General features: G+C 46.3%; 1 long non-coding RNA gene and 1 other non-coding gene across 2 annotated transcripts in view; one reads left to right on the forward strand and one right to left on the reverse strand.

Moving 5' to 3' along the window:
• The window catches only part of LOC121149890, a 73,636-nt gene that overhangs the window by 32,940 nt on the left and 21,509 nt on the right, over window positions 1-19,187 (forward strand). Inside the window, exon 3 of the long non-coding RNA XR_005882872.1 lies at window positions 11,286-11,432. This is a non-coding gene — a long non-coding RNA (uncharacterized LOC121149890). The remainder of the gene's footprint in view (window positions 1-11,285; window positions 11,433-19,187) is intronic.
• LOC121149966 lies at window positions 6,443-6,606 on the reverse strand. Its single transcript, XR_005882910.1, has one exon. It is a non-coding gene; the product is annotated as a U1 spliceosomal RNA (small nuclear RNA).

Raw genomic sequence — 19,187 nt, forward strand, 5'->3', positions numbered from 1 at the left:
CCTCAAGAGGGCTGGAACCAGCCAGGGGCCTCTACGGAGCCTCTGGTGGGGCAGCTGCGCTGTCCCAGGGGTCCTGCCTCCTGTGCAGCCTGCCCCTCCACACAGCACTGCTCCCCTAACTTCAGGTCTCCTCGGTACTCCGACTGCCCCTGGTGGAGTCAGTGGGCCCAGCTCTCCAGACCTTTGCTTGTCTGTGCAGGGTGCAGCAGGACAGCCTTCAGTTGTTCCAGCCCAGAGCTGGCAACATCCTCCAGCTGAGTGTGGGATGACAACCCCAATTGGTCTGCAGGGGAGCTTAGACTGTAGCCCACCACTTTCCTTTGCCAGCTACAGCAATGAGCCCAGCCACTGGTGAATCAAGGAGTTAGATATTTCTGTGAGATTCTGATTTTCATGGAAATAAGTGGAAAAGAGATGTCAGGAAAGATGAGTTGTCATTGGTTGCCAGGTTGCCATTGTGGCCACCAGGTCAGTGCATCCTCCCTCAGGTGCATCAGGTGGATAACCTGGGTGCAGAACAGTCCTGTATCCTGGGCCTGCATCCCAGACTGTGTCCTGGGGATATGAGTGGAAGCATCCTTCATTTGGACAAGCACCTGTCAGCAACTGCAGTCATGCGTGTCTGGTGTGTTAGATGATTCAGGGCATCTTAGCGTTAGGAAGGCCATATGTGATCCACAGTGTACTGGTCACAGCTGTATTACAATTCCTGCGAAGACCTTCTGAGTAGTCACACAAGCAGGCTCTCTCTCTTTTTACATTTTTTTTAATTATTGGAAAGGCAGATTCACAGAGAGGAGAGAAGAGAGATCTTTCATCTACTGGTTCACTCCCCAAATGCATGCAACAGCCAGAGCTGAGCTGATCCAAATCCAGGAGCCAGGAACCTCCTCTGCTTATCCCACAGAAATGCAGAGTCCTAAGGCTTTGGGTCATCCTCCACTACCTTGTCAGGCTACAAGCAGGGAGCTGGTTGGGAAGTGGAGCAGCCAGGACATGAACTGATGCCCAAATGGGATCCTGGTGCTTGGTTGGGGAGGATTATCCATTGAGCCATTGCCTTGGGCCCACATTCAGGATCCTGTAAGCAGTAGGGTGGGCACTGCTGCTCGCTGGGTTCATTTCTGTCTAGCTTTGACATCATGGCATCCATCCTCTGTTTCAGAATTGTTTATGATTTGTAGCAGATGCAGGACTGTGGATATTTCATAACAGATAATATCAATATGGGCAGTTGATGGATCAAGTTAGTAAAGTCGTTAATAAAAGCAGGGCAGATAGAGCATCATGGAAGCTTCTAAGGCTGCAGAGTGGTTTCTGTTGTTGCATTCTTGTTGAAGCAGATCCCAAGATGGAGCAGGCACATGTATTTAGACTATGATGAGTCTGTCATTCAAGTGAGCATTTCCAAACAGCAAATACATTACAATCATCTTTATTTTAATTCTAAAAATTGAAAATTATGTCAAAAAGTTAATTTTAGTGGATATAAGCATTTAAAATGCAAAGTGCTTTAATAAGTAGATGCTATTTCATTATAAGCTTTGAGTTATGTAAATTATACTCAGTCTTTCAACTTGACATCACTAATGCCATGGCAGAAATGACACTGAAGGAAAACCTTGTGGGTGTGGTTTCAGAATTCTTTAATGATCACCGTGGCTTAGTGTTTGTCACTGTAGTGGCCAGTTACCTCTGGCATCCAGGAAACCCTGAGAGGCTTGGTGGCAGATTCTGTTCTCAGTCTTGGAGTCCTTCTCACTTGGCTTATGCTGGTCACACCAGCATGGTCTTTGGTGATGTGATCACGAATGTGTGTCATCTGCAGTGACCTGGTCAGGGTGATGACTAAAATATTGTTCATAGTTGGGAAATGGGTTATTGGACACACTCTGTAATGAGAATCAAGTAGTTCCTGCCCCAGAAAGCCTCTGGACACCTCACCACGATCCTCTGTATTTTTCATACACAAAGGCTTCCAGGGTGAACACAACGTGACTTAAAAAAAAGAGACTTATTTATTTAGAAAGACAGAGTTACGAGAGAGAGGGAGATAGGGGAAGGATGAGAAGAGAGAGAGCAAGAAAGAGAGATCTACCCATTAGTTCAAGCCATCCCCAGATGGCTACAACAGCCTGTGCTGGGCCAGGCTGAAGACAGGAGCTTCAGCCTCCCACGTGGGTGGCAGGGCCTCAGACTCTTGGGCCATCTTCTGCTGCTTTTTCCAAGGCCTTTAGCAGAGAGCTGGATCACAATTGGAACAGCTGGAATGAGAACCACCATCCATACAGAGTGCCAGAGTCACAAGTTGTGGCTTTACCCTTTGTGCCACAATGCATGCCCCAAATGGCATACTACTAAATTAACAACTAGTGGCCACAGAAATGTCTAGATTTAGATAAACTCTATCCAAAATAGAGCACCAAACAGAGATAACTAAAATTTCTGTGTATCCTGAGCTCTCTCATCATCAATCTAAAAATCTTTCAAGGCAGTTGGAATTGTATGATGGGTGTTCTTGTTTAAACAAGTGGGAGAAAGAGACAGAGAGAATTCTGTTCCGTACTGCAGGGAGGCTGCTGTCTGAGCAGCTGGCCCACTTTAAGGACAAAATCGGTTTTCTAAATGTGTGCAGTTTACGTAATGCACATCTCAGAGTCTTTCCCATGAACAACTGCAGTTAAGTGCCCCAGATAGTGCTGATCCAACATCCACTGTGGCAGAGCTGTGGTCAGGAGGTCAGCTTCCAGCTTCCGCACCTGCCGTGGGGGGAGATGAGCCTGGTAGGCTTATGGATGAGTGTGCATTTTTAAACTTATTTTTTTTCTTTTCTAATAATCTAGATGTACTTTCACTGAACATACAATTATTGTCTTCTGTCCTGGGCTGCCTAGCTCTGGGCAGTGCTGAGGGGTGGGACATATTCCTGCCTCTGGCACCTAAGCTGGACTGATGGTTGTTGGTGTCTTTCAGTAACCTGTTGATGCATGGAATCAACTTTCCTCTCCTTGGTCTTACTATGTAGTTGACATTCACCCCACCTTAAAAAGAAGACTGTTTATTTGAAAGTCGAGGTTACAGAGAGAGAGAGAGAGTGTGTGTTATCTGGCAACAGCCAGATAACTAATGCAGTTGACATCCACACCCCTCCTTAAAAAAAAAAAAGATTATTATTTGAAAGTAAGAGTTACAGAAAGAGAGAGAGAAGAGAGAGGTCTTCAACCTTCTGGTTTACTCCCCAAATGGTTGCAACAGCCACATAACTAGTTCAATCTGAAGCCAGGAGCCAGGAGTTTCTTCCAGGTCTCTCATGTCAATGCAAAGGTTCAGGTACTTGGGCCATGCTCTGCTGCACTCCCAGGCACGTTAGAAGGGAGATGGATTGGAAGTGGAATATCCAGGACTTGGAGCCCGTTTGGAAGGTCAGTGATATAAGTAGTAGCTTTACTCACTATGCCTCACTATGCCATAGCTCCTGCCAACCTTTTTTTTTTAAGATTATTTTCCCATTTTCTATAAGATACACTACTCATTTAATTTTTAAAAAAAATTTTAAAAAAGATTTATTTATTTATTGGAAAGTCAGATATACATAGAGGAGGAGAGACAGAGAGGAAGATCTTCCGTCCGATGATTCACTCCCCAAGTGAGCCGCAACGGCCGATGCTATGCCGATCCGAAGCCAGGATCCAGGAGCTTCTTTTGGGTATCCCACACGGGTGCAGGGTCCCAAGGCTTTTGGCTGTCCCCGACTGCTTTCCCAGGCCACAGGAAGGGAGCTGGATGGGAAGTGGAGCTGCTGGGATTAGAACCAGCGGCCCATGTGGGATCCCGGCGCGTTCAAGGTGAGGACTTTAGCCACTAGGCCATGACGCCAGGCCCTGCTCATTTAATTTTAACAAGTTATAGGAACATCATTGTCTTTTTAAAAAATAGTCTCCTCTCCCCAGTAGATTGATATTGTGGTCGTGTGGACAGATACACACATCATTCCCCGTAGTCCCTGGGGGAACGCCTGATGGTTTCTCTGAACTACAGATCTGATTGTGCCATGCAGAGGCCCCAAAGCTCTGCAGGCTGCCTGTGCATCCAGTTTCCACTCAGGACTCCCACTTATCCCGCATTCAGCAACCCCTCTTTGTGTCCACTTCAGATCCCCACTGCCTAACGATGCATCCATGACCAACGTCTAACTTCCGCCTTTTTTATGTGATCACCTCCCTTTCAGGTTTTCTTTTCGGGGGGGGGGGGCGGCGGAAGGGAGACTTTCCTCCCGCAAGATCCCACTTCACCTCCGCGGTTTGTAGATGTTTCCCTCATTCTCTGCTTGCCCAGTCTGTTTTCACTATGATATTCATGTCCCGGAGATGCAGGAGCACTGCCGCCTCAGGTCTTCTATGTCACCTTACAATCCCTTCCTTAGACAGCCACTAATATGAGGATGTGTAATTACCGCTGTGTGGTACATGGAAGGCGTGGACGATCGACTGGGGAGACACCATGGTGTCATGAGCAAGGTGAGGCCTTGGATATCGACATGGTGGTTCACCTTTCCACGTGGGGGAGGCGAGGAAAGCGCACGCATGTGTAAGATGTTGCTTATGCTTACTTTACATTGATCTGTACATTGTTTTTCCATTTATAAAGTTCTCAGGAAACCCGTGAGAGCGATCACGCTGTCCTCTGATCACAAGTGGCCTGACACTAAATACATCTTTTTTTCCTCCACCTCTTCTTGTTTTGATGAACCTAAGCTAACCGCTGAGCTCTGGGACTAACTGCAGGGCCTGGTGAATGTAACAGCTGTATACTGCTTGTCTGAGAATTGTATCTGATGTTGTTTCTGAATGGGGTTCAGTGCAAAATGTTTGGTATTTATGATATCTTTAGTTTCCCCCTGGAACAAATAACATGCTAGTGTTGTATTACGTTTAACATATGATTTTTTTTTTTGTAATAAAAATAAGTATATAAGAGTGATGGCCATGGTAAATAACCCCAATAAGAGAGACAACTTGGCACCTTGTGGGCGAAAGACCCTAGGACCTGCCAATCGATTGGATGTGGCCAGGCAGGGAGAGGGGACAGGATTTTGGTTTGGTTTCTGAATTTCTAGAACCCAAATCTAGATCCCACCTAAAAGAGAGAACTGGCTGTGGGTCCTGGTTATGTGTTTGAAGCTATGGCTGCATTCACAATCCATGGAAAAGAATGGCGTAGACTTTGATGGATCGCTTAGCCCAGTTCTTCCTACAGTCTGGTTTATCCACCTGACCGCTTATACTTGTACAATAACAGCTGATTCTGAATGCAGCCCTGTCTCCCACCTGCCTTTCTGACAAGCGAGTGGGGTCTGAGCCCGACACTAACTTTGCCTTTCAACTTCACCTCACCTCTCAAGGTCCTTGGCCTTTGTGGCCTCCTGTCCTGGACAGGAATTGTCTCTGCCTGTACCATCTTGCTCATCTGTCTCTCTCTTCCCTTCTCACCTTACATATCTTTAGTCTTAAAACTGTTTTCTCCAGATGACTTTGGTCCATTAAGACCTCCTGTTTTGTCCTTGGTTTCTGAGAACACCCTAAAACATGACTCCAACCCTCCAATTCTGACATTTTTTGATTTCCTATTCAAAATCAGTTCTCTCTGTCTGAGACCCTTTTTGTTTCTGTGGGCCTCTCAGAACTCATAGGCCCATCTACTTTGGTATCTGATACACAAGGCAGGCCTGAGCCATCGCTAAGCACCACTTGGCACCTGCTGTACTTTTGAGCAGAGCTGCAGCTACCTACAACCAGAGCACAGCTGTGCATTCTTCCGGGCTGCTGGGCTGACACATACACCATGAGCATCTTTAGTAACACATTCACTGCCAAAAACATAATGTCACACATGGCTTAATGCCTAGTGCCTTGAGCAAGTGTTTGCCCCACCAGACTTGGGGACAGGTGTCCAGGGGGCCCTTTTTTGACAGGGCTGACTCTGGGGGGTTTGCAATGGCGTTGGAGATCTCAGCACTTGGAAGATCTGGTCTTCCTGCTGATGTCTGAGCTCCAGGACATGGGGAGGTGATGGAAGCAGAGATTCTTCTCTTGGGACTCCTTAGAAAAGAAGTTCTGATGACACAAAGGCAGTGGAAGAGAAATGAAGCAAGTTAGAGGTGAGCAGGGACGCCCACAGTGGGAACAGAGCTCATGGCAGGGACAGAGTTCAGCCAGGAAGCCGAGGAATGTATCAGGTTGCAACTCAGTGGTTGAGTCCAAATAACAAGTCTCAAAATGGGACAAGTTAGAGTCAAGTGTGCCTATGGCCAAATTTTCAGACTTTCATTTGTAGTTTAAGGTGGTCTTCTGAAGTTTGTCCATTGAACCTCAGGCAAAGCAGTTCAGGCAAAGGTAACACCCTTTTACCTACTCTTTGCACCTTAAATTCTTTTTTCTCCCCTCAGGGGAGAGTGCAAATACAGTCCCCCAATACCACAAATTATGCAGTGGAGTTTCCCACATTTGGGGAAATCTCAGGGGTCGGTACATCCCAAGTACAATGAATGAGCCTTGCCTTGGGAAATCCACCTGCATGACCATGGTATCTCCCCTGCCGTGTAAGGATCCACCTTTAATTCTTAAATAATGAGAGAGAGCGAGAGTGAAACAGAGAGAGATCTTTTATCCTAGACAGCTGAGACTGGGCCAAGCTAAGGTCAGGAGCTTAGAACTCTGTGAATCTTTCATGGGTGCCAGGGTGCCTGCTGTTCCCATGGTACTCATTAGCAGAAAGCTGGACTTAGAAGTGGAGCCCACACTCCGTAGCATGAGATGTGTCGGACCAAGGAGAATCTTCACTGCTGTGTTGAATGTCCCTCCCGCTCCCTTCTTTTTCAGTCTCAAATGAGTTTGGCAATCAATGCTAAGATGTTTATATTGTAGCTAGGGCTGGCTGGCATTCCAAACTTCCAAATAACCTTGACTTGATAAACAAAATTCTCTGTTTTTTGATCTGGGTTGTTTGTCTAACCCAAGCAGGTGGGAAACATTTAAAAATTAGTTTAAAAAAGCTATCTGCAGACTTTCTGCTTTTTCCTGGGCAATGTGGCAGGTAAAGTCATTTTACATTGGAAAAAGGAGATATATAATCATTTCATTAAGTTCAAGATTTTGATCAATGCATAAATGCCATCAGAAAAATAAAGGTGTGGACACGACGGCATGGTGAGTTCCACTGAGACCTGTAGCGATGGCACTCACTCCATCTAGGTGCTGATTGGATTTCTGGCTGCTCCACTGTTGATGCAGCTCCATGCTAATGTGCCTGGGAAAGCAGTGCAAGATGGTCCATGTGCTTAGGCCCCTGTACCCACTTGGGAGACCTGGAAGAAGCTCTGGACTCCCTGGCTTTAGCTTGGCCCTTGGCTGTTGGTGCCTCTCTACCTCTGCCTTTCTCTCTCTGCAATTCTACCTTTCAAATTATTCAATACGCCTTTTAAAAAGAAAAAGGAAAAGGAAAAATACACAGTAGTCTTATCTGAGGTGCTAACTTTTAAATAACATTTGTTAATATGAAAAGATTTAGTGTATTTTCTAGGTACAATTCTAAAGGGATAACCGTACTTTCCTTTGTCCACCTCTCCCTCCTTCCCTCCATCCCTCTCTCAATCTCCTTCCTTCAGAGTTAACTTTTGTAAATGCTTATCTACTTCCCCCCATTATTAATCTTTCCATGAACTCTTTCCTACCTTTAGCCATCATCAGTTAATCAAACCCCAGTGCTTTGGGTATCTTATTGCTCCTGGGTGTCTTGGTTGCCATGCAGCTGCTCTAAGTTACAAAACTGCAATCTGAAATTTTTGTTCTCTCCCTATCTTGGCTGAAAGACTATAAAAAGTATGACTAAGTGAGCTCTGGTCTCCACTGTGTAGAGCAGGTGCATCTGATGCACCTGTTTAGGCTGAGTCTGCATGGTGGAATCTGTTAACAACTGATATTTAGATTCCTGGGTGCACTTAGAAGATCATGCAGGGAAGAGTGTGATTCTGCAAGCTCATTATTCATTGGCTCCAGTTTGCTCTTTGATGTGGGCATGTGGGTGTCTTTGTCACTTGACAGGCAACATTCCACCTGCAGGTGAATTAGAGGCTCTGAGTCAGGGGTAAAGAGAAATGTGATTGGCACCATCAGGTTTCCATGGTGAGATAGTGCATCCTAGGAAAGGATTCTCAAGTGCTCCCATGACTGTGCAAATGATTTCGACTACATTCAGTTCCATGTTGACTCATGTTAAGATTTAGAGATTTTAATTTCCTAGAAGCCAACAGATGTGCTTCTATCAGTTTCAACATGCAGTTTGTTGGAGTTTATAACTGTTGAAAACACACTTCACACTTCTCATCAGAGAGCCGTGCTTTACAAATGGAGCTGCTTCCCTTTCCTTGAACACTATTGCTTTAATCTTCTTATTATCCTTACTCCGGAGAGAGTGCCTGTACATGCAGCCATCCTCCTCTGTGCGCAGAAGGTTTAAATAAATCATTTTAAAGATTTATTTTTATTATTTTTTTATTGGAAAGGCAGATATACAGAGAGGAGAGACAGAGAGGAAGATCTTCCGTCCAATGATTCACTCCCCAGGTGAGCGCAACGGGCCGATACTATGCCGATCCGAAGCCAGGAGCCTCTTCCGGGTCTCCCATGCGGGTGCAGGTTCCCAAAGCTTTGGGCCATCCTCAACTGCTTTCCCGGGGCCACAGGCAGGGAGCTGGAAGGGAAGCGGGGCTGCCGGGATTAGAACCGGCGCCCATATGGGATCCCTGGCGTGCAAGGCGAGGACCTTTAACCACTTGCGCCACCGCGCCGGGCCCTAAATAAATCATTTTAAAGAAATATTTGAATTATCCTTGAATTGGATTTTTTTTCCCCGTAGGATTGCCTCAAGTCTTGTATTAACAAAATAGCAGGTAGCACCTCATCTCAGATTTTCGGCGTCATGCATTTTCTTCTCCAACACGAGGTGTACTGCCTTTACCAACAACAAATCTGCACTGATGGATCATAGGAGTGTATACTTATGTAATAATTATGAATAATTATATATAGTTTATGTGTCATTTATAAAATATAATTGCATAATAATAATAATTTTCTCATACCACAAGTTTCAATTACTTTGAATTTCTTGGGTGCTATTTGTATTTTGTAGGCTTCCAAACAAAAGACTAAAGGCCTTGCAATTAAAACAAGGAATCGCGCAATCCATTGTAGATCAGTAGTTGTGGCGTTAGAGTCGGTGTAGAATCCTGCGTATCAGTAAGTATTTTGTAGAGAGAATGCGTGTATGTTTAATTCTGTTTTGCGTGTTACCAATGAGTATGCTTGAGAACGGGTTTGTAAGTAGATTTTATTGCTATTTTTTTAAAGATTTATTTATTTACTTATTTATTTTTTATTGGAAAGGCGGATATACAGAGAGGAGAGACAGAGAGGAAGATCTTCCGTCCGATGATTCACTCCCCAAGTGAGTGCAACGGGCCGATACTATGCCGATCCGAAGCCAGGAGCCTCTTCCGGGTCTCTCACGCGGGTGCAGGGTCCCAAAGCTTTGGGCCGTCCTTGACTGCTTTCCCGGGCCACAGGCAGGGAGCTGGAAGGGAAGCGGGGCTGCCGGGATAGAACCGGCGCCCATATGGGATCCCGGGGCGTGCAAGGCGAGGACCTTAACCACTTGTGCCACTGCGCCGGGCCCATATTGCTACTTTTACAAACAGATCATGGTGAATGCTGTGTGACATTGTGACACGTTTATTATATTCGTGGTACTGAAAAAAAAGTTTTTTGAGGTGGGGAGCAGGTTACACCTGCTACAAACTTTTGGTATTCCGACTTTACTGAATAAAGCAACTTTGGTTTTTGCCCTAGTTATGATCTTCCTTGGGAACCAAAGCACATATTGTAGACAAAAATGGGGTGACCTCCATAGCCTTATCCCATCCTTCCGGAATTATCCAGCAGTTCCTATAACTGGACTCAGAGAATGGAAATTCCTGCAGCAAACAGCTTTAGCAGAGGAAGAGGCTGGCTGTGGTTTGCATTGCCACTTGGGATATTGGCATCCTCAGGGTCAAATCCCAGCTTCACTTTCAAATGCAGCTTCCTGCTAATGCGTACCCCGGGAGACAGCAAGTGATGATTTAAGTATGTGGGTCTCTGCCACCCTTGTAGGAAAACAGATTGAGTTCCTCGCTCCTGGCTTCAACCTGCCCCAGCCTGGGCTGTTGAGAACATTTGGAGTGTAAGCTAGCAAACGGAAGATCTCTGTTAGCACCTACGTTCCACTGCCTTTGGCCTGCTTCAAGCCACGAGAACTCACATCGAACCTGGTCCCCAGTTGCAATTGCCCAGGCCTGAGGAGGGGAAAGGATGCTTCATATTCCGCACCGGAGCCAGGGTCCAGGTGGCCCCGGGGCGGGGACAGAAGCAGCATCCACTATCTTCCTGCCGCAGCCTGCCCTTGGTTCTTCCTCAGCCGATGCGCACTCCTGCGTAGACCGGTTCCCATGGAGAGGCCGTCCCGGTGGGCCCCAACCCTCGCCTCTCCGTCAACATTGCCAGTTTCTGCCAGCTTCTGTCTGCCGGTCAGAAGAGCAAAGTCCCATTGGTACCTACCCGGGTCCGGGCTCCCGCACCGGCTCCCCAATCAAGGCTCTCTTCAGCACCGTCATCCGGACTGTCCAGGAGGGCGAGTGTGGGCGTCCCCGGGGCCGTGTGAGTCCACCAGGCTCCGCGCTGGACCGGGCAGCAGCGCACAGAGCAGCGCGAAGCCGCGCAAACTGCACCTGGCCTCCCAGGTGAAACTGCATCAAAGAATTCTTTGTTAGAGAGTCACGAAGCAAGCTCTTTTTCCAAGACCCAAGTTAAGCTTTTTTCCCCCTGTAGCAGACATATGTGAAAAAGATTTTACTTATATTGGAAAGACAGACAGAGAGAGAGAGAGAGAGAGAGAGAGAGAGAGAGAGAGAGAGAGACAGATTCATCCCACTAAGGCTGGGGCTAGGCCAGGCTGAAGCCAGCGGTCTGGAACTCCATCTGGAACTCTACCCCCCAAAGGGGGTGGTAGGGGCCCAAACACTTGGGTGTCTTTTGCTGTTTTCAGAGGCACGTGAGCAGAGGGCTGGATGGGAACTGGAGCGGCTAGGACTCAAACAGGGCTCGTAAGGATACTGGCATCTCAGGCAGCAGCCTAACGAGCTGTGCTACAACACCCACCCTGCAGGTTTTTTTTTTTTTTTTTTTTTCCAGAGAGAGCACAGGGTTTGTGGAGGAAAAACTGGAGAAGAGGTGGCTGTGGAGGAAGTGACCTCAAGGACAAGCTTCTGAGGGGATGAATGATGTGCAGGAAAAGCCGGGAGAAGCATTCACTTTCCTTCTGGATGGGGAGACACAGGGGTAAGCAGAGCATGAATGAAACCATGTGCTGGCTTCCTGTAAGCCGACCCCACACATCTTTGGTGATATTCACAGCAATTCACGAAATACTGGTGGAAGTGAATTGCTGTGGAAACCCATGCAGGGCTTAACTCTGCACGGGCATGAACACAGCGAGAACAAAACCAGTAGAGCCCCAGACAGGAAGGCAGGGATTGCTGAAAGGCATAAGCCACTGGGAAGGAGCAGACATTCAGAACCTTGGTTTTAGATGTCATAGAAGGCAGGGGTTGAGCTGCATGTAGGGGCTCTCTGAAGGCAAAGGGGGCTCCCTAGCTGGCAAGTAAGCCGTCTGCAAAGAGAATTTTTTTGGAAAGGTCAAGCCCTGTCTCATACAAACCTCTGTACCTGACAGTTCATGTTGCAGGAGGAGGTGACTACTTCTGACTTTATGATTTGGAATTTCAAAACCCATAGGGTAAAAAATTAGCTTTTCCGTAGGACCTTAAATAGTCCAAATAGGCATTTGTCCTAGACAGGCATTTAAATCATCCACATCCCATACCAGACTGCTTGAATTCAAGTTCTGGTCCCATGCCCCGTTACAATGTTTCCTGCTAGTGCAGACCTTGCTCAAGTAGTCCGATCCTAGCCACACATGTGGGGGACCAGGGGGAGCTCCTGGCTCCTGGCTCTGGCTTGACTTGGTCCCAGCTATTGGATGGCTTGGAAAGGGGTGGACTGGCAATTGGGAATTCTCTGTCTCTCTGCCTTTGTCTTTCAGATAAAGAAAAAAATTGAAAATGAACAAATATTAAGTAGATAAAAGAGGATCTGCTAGTTGAATGTTTCACAAAAGTAGATCCTATGTTCTAGTAACGGTTGGAGCTTGGGGCTGAAGTGTAGAACTTTGGGTCAACTTGGGTTACTCTCCCCGGATGCACTTGGTGTTGTTTCATGCTGCACTCCACAGCAGCCCGTTTCTGAGACAATGACTAGGTTGTCCCAAAGCCTGAGAGTGAGCGGCTTCTAGATTTTGTCGTATTTTTAAATGTTTATGTATTTTTATTCCCATGAAAGAGACAGAATGAGAGAGAGCACGCACTCTTCCATCTGCTGTTTCTTTTCTCCAATGCCCACAGCAGGGCATTGGACGCCCTGAAGGCAGGGCACAGGAACAACACGTTGGAGGCAAATGTTCAGTATTTTGGACCATCGTCTGCTGTTTCTCAGATGTATCAGCAGGAAGCTTCATCAGAAGTGGCGGTGGGACTGGGACTGAAGCCTAGGCACTCGGGACAGAAGTACCGATATCCCATGCGGGAACCTGATCCGCTACACTACAGTGCTCCCCAATACAGCTTTACCTCTTACCACCCCTTCGAGTCCCCAACTCTGCACCTGTGAAATGGCAATAATTGTAATTTTGAGATGACTTAGCAAATCCTCAGTGTTCATTCTCATTAACAATATTAGTGGAAATACATGTAAGCCGTATCCTACCCTAATGGTTCATGATCTTCTGGGTTGTCAGACTTGTGCCTTGAAACACATATGGAGAATGAATAAGGATCTAAAGACAAGGAGAGTTTCTCCTGAACAGAGTTAGATGTCAGGAAGGCAGACAGGTGATCCCGCTCATTCACAACAGCCGCTGCCAGAAGGCTCCACCACCAGCCATCACTCTGGCTGAGACCCAATCGTCTGGGATCAGGGACCTTGCCATTTAAATTAAGTTTTGCTCAATTATAAATGCAAATATTGCTGGAAAAGATACTCTGGGAATGAGTAATTGTTCATACCTTGCAGTAGACAATTTTAAGCATTCCCTTCCTAAGATGACGGGCTTTGAGTAAGATTAGGAAGGGGAAAGTATGGAGGCATGGGTGTATTCGTCAGTTAACCGAGTGAGCCCATAACTTGTTTAATTAAATACCCGTGCAGGTGTTTCTGCGATGTTGCTAGTGTTAGCACCTACAACCAGTTGCCTTTAAATATAGGAGATTACCCTGGATAGTGTGGCTGGACCTTGTTTAATCAATAGAAGACCTAACAAGCAAACCAAGAGATGTCCTGGAGGAGAAAAACAGCACAAAGTCTAGTCTGTAGCCAACCAGTTGGTCCTGCAAATCTGACTGAAAATGGTTGCTACAGCTCCCACCTGAGCTTCCAATCTGAGCCTCAGTTTGGCTGCATGTTTCAAATGAGCTAACCCTCAAATGCACATGAGCCAATTTCTAAAAATAAAGGAAGTGTGTGTATATGTCCTGTTGGTTCTGTTTCTCTGACATATGGAGTACATTTTGGACATAAATCAGCACAAGAATTTCAGAATATCCAGTAGAGACCAGGGGAGAAGAGAGAGAACTAAAGAGATGTTGGAAGGAAACAGGCTCTTCTGAAAAGGTCACTAAATGGAAGCAGAACTTCCACAAGAAGTAGGAGCTCTCCAACTAATGCTCAACACCTAGTGAAGCTTACAGCTAGGCAGGTCCTGCTAAAGAGCATCCTCTTTGTTTCTCAGCATCTTCTGCCATGAGCCGGGGGCCCTCTCCTCTTGCTCCATGGCCCTAGCATTTGCAGAGGTGCCTCTTGCCTAGTGGCCCAGAGATTTCAGAGTTAGACGGAGCAGCTGCTGTGCCAGGATCAGTGTAAGAAAACTGGCTTTCCCAGCCTGAGACTCCCTGGTGACTCTGGGTGACAGGTAAGTGGTAACACAATGTAAGGGAAAGGAAAATCTCCTTTGACCTCTAAGGATTTCAAGTGAGGAGCCAGGACCTCCATGTGGGTCTCGCATGTGGGTGGCAGGAACCCAACCACCTGAGCCATCACCTCTGGCCGCCTGGCATGAGCATTAGCAGGAAGCTGGAACTGGGGAACCAGGCCAGGTAGCAGGTGTCCCAAACAGTGACCTAAACTGCTAGGCCAGATGGGACTCTATGTAGTCTTTTAAAGTCTCTGTTAAATCGTCTGTAAATTTTGGGAATAGAACGTGTCACTCACAGGGCTCTTTATTTTAAAAAAAGTTTATTTATTTGAAATTCAGAATTACGGAGAGAGAGGGAGGGAGAGAGAAGAAGAAGGAACAGCAGCAGAGGAGGAGGAGGAAGAGGAAAGTAAGAAAAGAAAGCAAGAGAGAAATAGCTTCTGTCTACTGATTCACTCATTCCTCAAATAACAGGAATAACCAATTCTGGCTCAGGTCATTGCCAGGAGGCAGGAGCTTTTCCAGATCACGCAGGTGGGTTCAAGGTCCCAAGCATTTGGGTCATCCTCCATTGTTTTCCCCAGGCATATTAACAGAGAGCTGCATTAGAAGTGAAAAAGCTGGGGCATGAACCAGGGCCTGAATGGGATGCTAGCATTGCATGTGGTAGATTTTTGAAAGGCTTGTCTGTATGCAAAATTTTGTGAAATGTGTCTAATGATATATAAAATATACAGATAGTAAATTTTTAAGGTTCTTTGCATTCATATAGAAAATATAAAAAGCACTCTAAGATAATTTAAAATAACTTTTTAATTACCTGGGAACATGGCCAGACCATCACTTTGCCAAAAAACAAAAACAAAAACCAAAAAAACTTTTGTATTTGAAAGACAGAACAATAGAGAGAGGAAAGAGGATAGGATGAGGGAGCGAGAAAAAAAGAAAAAGGGAGAGAGAGAGAGAAAATTTTTTTCATCTATTGGTTTATTGTTCAAATGGCTGCGGCAGCCAGATCTGAGCCAGGCTGAAACCAGGAACCAGAAACTCCATCTGGGTCTCTCACATGGATGACAGGGACCCACGCACTTGGGTCATCTTCCACTGCTTTCCCAGGTATGTTAGCAGGGGTCTGAATTGGGAGCAGAGTAGCTGGATTACAAACCGGTGGTCTGATAAAGAGGCTAGAATTGTAATTGGTGGCTTTGCTCACTGTACTACAATGCCAGCCACAGCCAGGCTATCACTTTTGGTAAGGTAATGCCTCCTCATTTTGCTACCACCTAGAAAAAGAATTCTAGATGCATTTAAGCATCACAATTAAAGCAAAAATACCCAGACCCTCTGGGTGGGCTGTAACACTGGCTATGCCAAGTTGAAGCATGTGGGACATCAGAAGGAGCTCCCTAAAGGTCCTTATTTTATCAATTTCCATCTGGCTCTCTCCAGTGCAGCCCTGCCTCATGATCCTGTGGTCTTCTACCCTCCTCCAAATGCAGCTGTTGTCTAGCATTGTGGTTTGGACATTATGCTCATGTGTGACAGGCTTGATCCCTGGGGAGATGCTTCTTGGGAAGTATTAGACTTCTCATAATGTGTGACCTAATGTGGCATCTTAGGGAAGTGGGAGTACACGTTAGGAAGGTGGTTCCTGCATGACTGCTGGAGTTCTGGAGAGAGGGTTGTTACCAAAGTGGAGTCTGTGCCCATCCACTATGCTTTTTGGTTCATCACTAGATCCTTCCTCTGAAAGCCCTCTGGTCATGGCACCTGCAGGTGGGCTTTCCTGAACTATAAGCCAAAAGAGTCTTTATTAAGTTGTTTCAGGTACTTTATTGTATAATAAAAACCTACCTCACCCCACCTGGGGATTTACCTCTTGCTTTCAGTATGAATGGAAAAGGCAGATGACAAATATTTATTGAATCAATGAATTCAGCAACCATGTGTTAGGTACCTCATGCATTGCAGGAACTATAGACGCATTGGAAACACAGCCAAAAGCATGATAGCATCAAGACTCCTTGACTTTGAGGAAATCTTATTCTAGTCAGAGGAAAAAGAGAACAACAGACAAAAACAAAACAAAACAAAACAAAACAGCCATCTGCAGCATGCCAAGTGGTAACAAGTGCTGTGGGTAAAAACAGCACGAAAGTGAGATGGGTGTAGGTGAGCAAAGACTAAAAGGAGAAGAATAAGTGAGTCCCGCGGACACTCAGCCGAAGGGCATCCAATGGAGGGAGTCCTAGCAGGAGTGCTCTGGGCCAGGGGTGGCCAAGTGTGATCCAGGACGACAGGAGGGCTGTGTGGAGCACACAGGGAGCTGGGTGCAGTGAAAGGTCTGATCAGAATTCTTCAGCCTGTGTCTGAGGTGAGCTGCTGACTTTATTGGAACTTCCCAGTACAGCAGAAAATGGAACTTGGCTTTTGATTGACTCTGAGTCAGATGGACGTGGAGGCAGAGGGTCTGTTACTATAAGGCTGGGCGGCTGAGCAGCTGGGCAGCTGGGCAGCTGGGCAGCTGTGCAGGCTGCGAAGTGGGAGCACAAGAATAAAGTCAAGTGTAGCTGCAAGGCTGCTGGGAGGAAGACTCCGCCTTCTCTGTGGAGGAAAAGCTGCAGGACAAGAAGGCTTGGAGAAGATCAGACACAGTAAATTGCTTTTCAGACAGAAATGTGTTATTTATGTTGGCGTAACCATCAGGTTTTGAGAGCAAATGGTCTTTCTTTTCAAGGATAACGGCTTGAGGGACTGAGGGCTTATGCAGCAGCCCAGTGGGAACCAGAACAGCAGAAAGGTTAAGGAGGAGGGTTAGCAGATGCGTATCACTTTAGCAACTAGCAGGCTTTTAGATGCGGTCTTCAAAAGCCACCTGAGACCATCAGTGAGCAGTGTGGTGGGCCCGCTGGATTAAGGTAACTGAAGGAACCCTTGGAATGGTGCAAAGCTTGTGGACCCTGTTGGGAGAGACAGTCCATACAGACCCCCAAACATCCTTGTGTGCTCCTACTGACCCTGCAGTTTGTCTTCTGTTAGGGACGCTTTCCTGGTAAGTAGAGCAAGTAAGTGTGTCCACATGGAGGGAAGACCAACTTGCTCATAGCCTGTTACACTGACTGCTACTGTGTAGATGCTGGGCCTTCAGTCCTGACTCTTGTCCTGTGATGAACCCATCGTCTATGCAGAAGTCATCTGGGATGATTGTTTCAACCAATGCAAATATACTCGGGCTGACCGCTGTGTTTTAGTAACAGTCCTTTGTCCCTGACCCAGGAGTCTTTTGCCTGGTACCAGCATCCAGGAAGCAGTAACCATGTCATGAGTAAAGTTTCAGACCTTTTATAATACTCAACAGGTATTCTCTCTCAAAGGAGTTGTCTAATGCTCCATTCTGTGATTGAGAAGTAGCATGGGGAGAAATGTGAGGGGTATCAGGCCAGATGGTGCACCTGAGCAAGGGTTCCCCCTGGGGACTGTGTTTTTGGTTGAACTGCTTGATGGGGCCTGATGAAACATTAGCAGCACCTCTCATCCACAAAGGTGACACATTCTAAGATGTCCCTCAGAGGCCTGAGACCATGCATATTACCAAACCCCATTTACACAAAATATTTTCCACACATGCATGCCTATGATACAGTTCCAGTGTAAATTAGGCTCCATAAGAAAGTAACAACAGCCATTTAGTAAGACAATTATATACTTCACTAAATGTTGTTTAAAACATATACTTTAAAAAAAATTTCTGCAACTTCCCACTTCTGTGACTATTGGACTCTGACTACTGGACTTTCGAGAAGCTGAGGGTGGCCTGGCCACTGGAGGGCTGGACCCGCCCACCCCCACTCATTGCTGCTGAGTCCCCTTTCCCGCCTCTGCAGAACAAATGTCAGCAGGTGCCTCCAGGGCTGCTGGGGGTGGGTCAAAAATTGGTTGCCTGAAGAACATCATTTCAGGAAGCCTCCACCTGTTAGGAATGTCCAGCATTAATTTAGTGACATACTGAATCCCATGAACTATTGCAAATCTATTATTTATAGTTTGTTCCTTCTGGTAGAATCCATCTCCTTGGAGTTGGCAGTAATGAAAAAGAGATAAGCATGTGATGGAACTGGTTTGTAACCATGTATAAGGAGACTCATATGGCCGCAAAGCGTTTGAATGAGATATTGTAAGGTCAAACTCAGTGGTTTACCCAATGCCCCCAAAGCGTCTCCAAACCTTCTTTGCCAAATCTATTCTTAGATAAATGAAGGGTGATCAACATGGCATGCTGTAGACAATAATGCATCATGCAGGTAGTCTGGCCTTGGTTCCTATTCTGCCCCCATAAGAGTAAGAAAGACTTAGTGTCTGTGCTTCTCTTTGTCTGACCGTGCTGCCATCCAACAAAGGAAAGACAGGAAAATTGAAAGATGATGGAATGTAAGGAAGCCTAACAAGTGGGAAGTTCTGTACATGCACAGGCACAGTACCTTTGTTCTGCAGAATGTGTTGGCTGAATTTAAAACAGTCTTTATCTGCACCCACCCCCTCCAAAATGGTCTGTCTCATCTTCATTGGCAGGACTTCCTGTTGCTGCTTTTGCCGATAGCTCTAAATGTTTCTATAAAAGGACAAGCATGCTATCTCAAACCAAAATCTACGTAACTGACTTCCACATTAGGTTCTATTTACTTCCAATCATACAACACAAACCATAGTAATTGCCATCAGCCTCTGAATCACGGCTTCTGCAATAGGGTTGATGAATTAATGGATGTTTCCACATCATTTAAAACATGAAGAATGCTACTACTGAAGCTTGCTCTTTCCACCTCAGGGAACGTTGTGGGTGATCACCCTCCACCTGATTCCAAAGACAATTACTGTCTTCTCTAGGGACTGGTCACTTGGCTGCTGGGAAGCAGCATCAGGGCTGGAAAGACAGAGCTCCTCCTTCTGTGTCCTGGGAAGGGTTCCTGCGGAGGGAAGCATTTGCTTTGCAGTTCTGAGTAGAGAGATGCTTCTTTCAGGTTAGGTGCCTTTTCTGCACATTCTGGACCTTCCCAAGTGTCTGATGCTGC

Source organism: Ochotona curzoniae, unplaced genomic scaffold (assembly GCF_017591425.1).
Source record: "Ochotona curzoniae isolate NIBS_2020 unplaced genomic scaffold, NIBS_Ocur_1.0 scaffold_4812, whole genome shotgun sequence".
NCBI lineage: Eukaryota > Metazoa > Chordata > Mammalia > Lagomorpha > Ochotonidae > Ochotona > Ochotona curzoniae.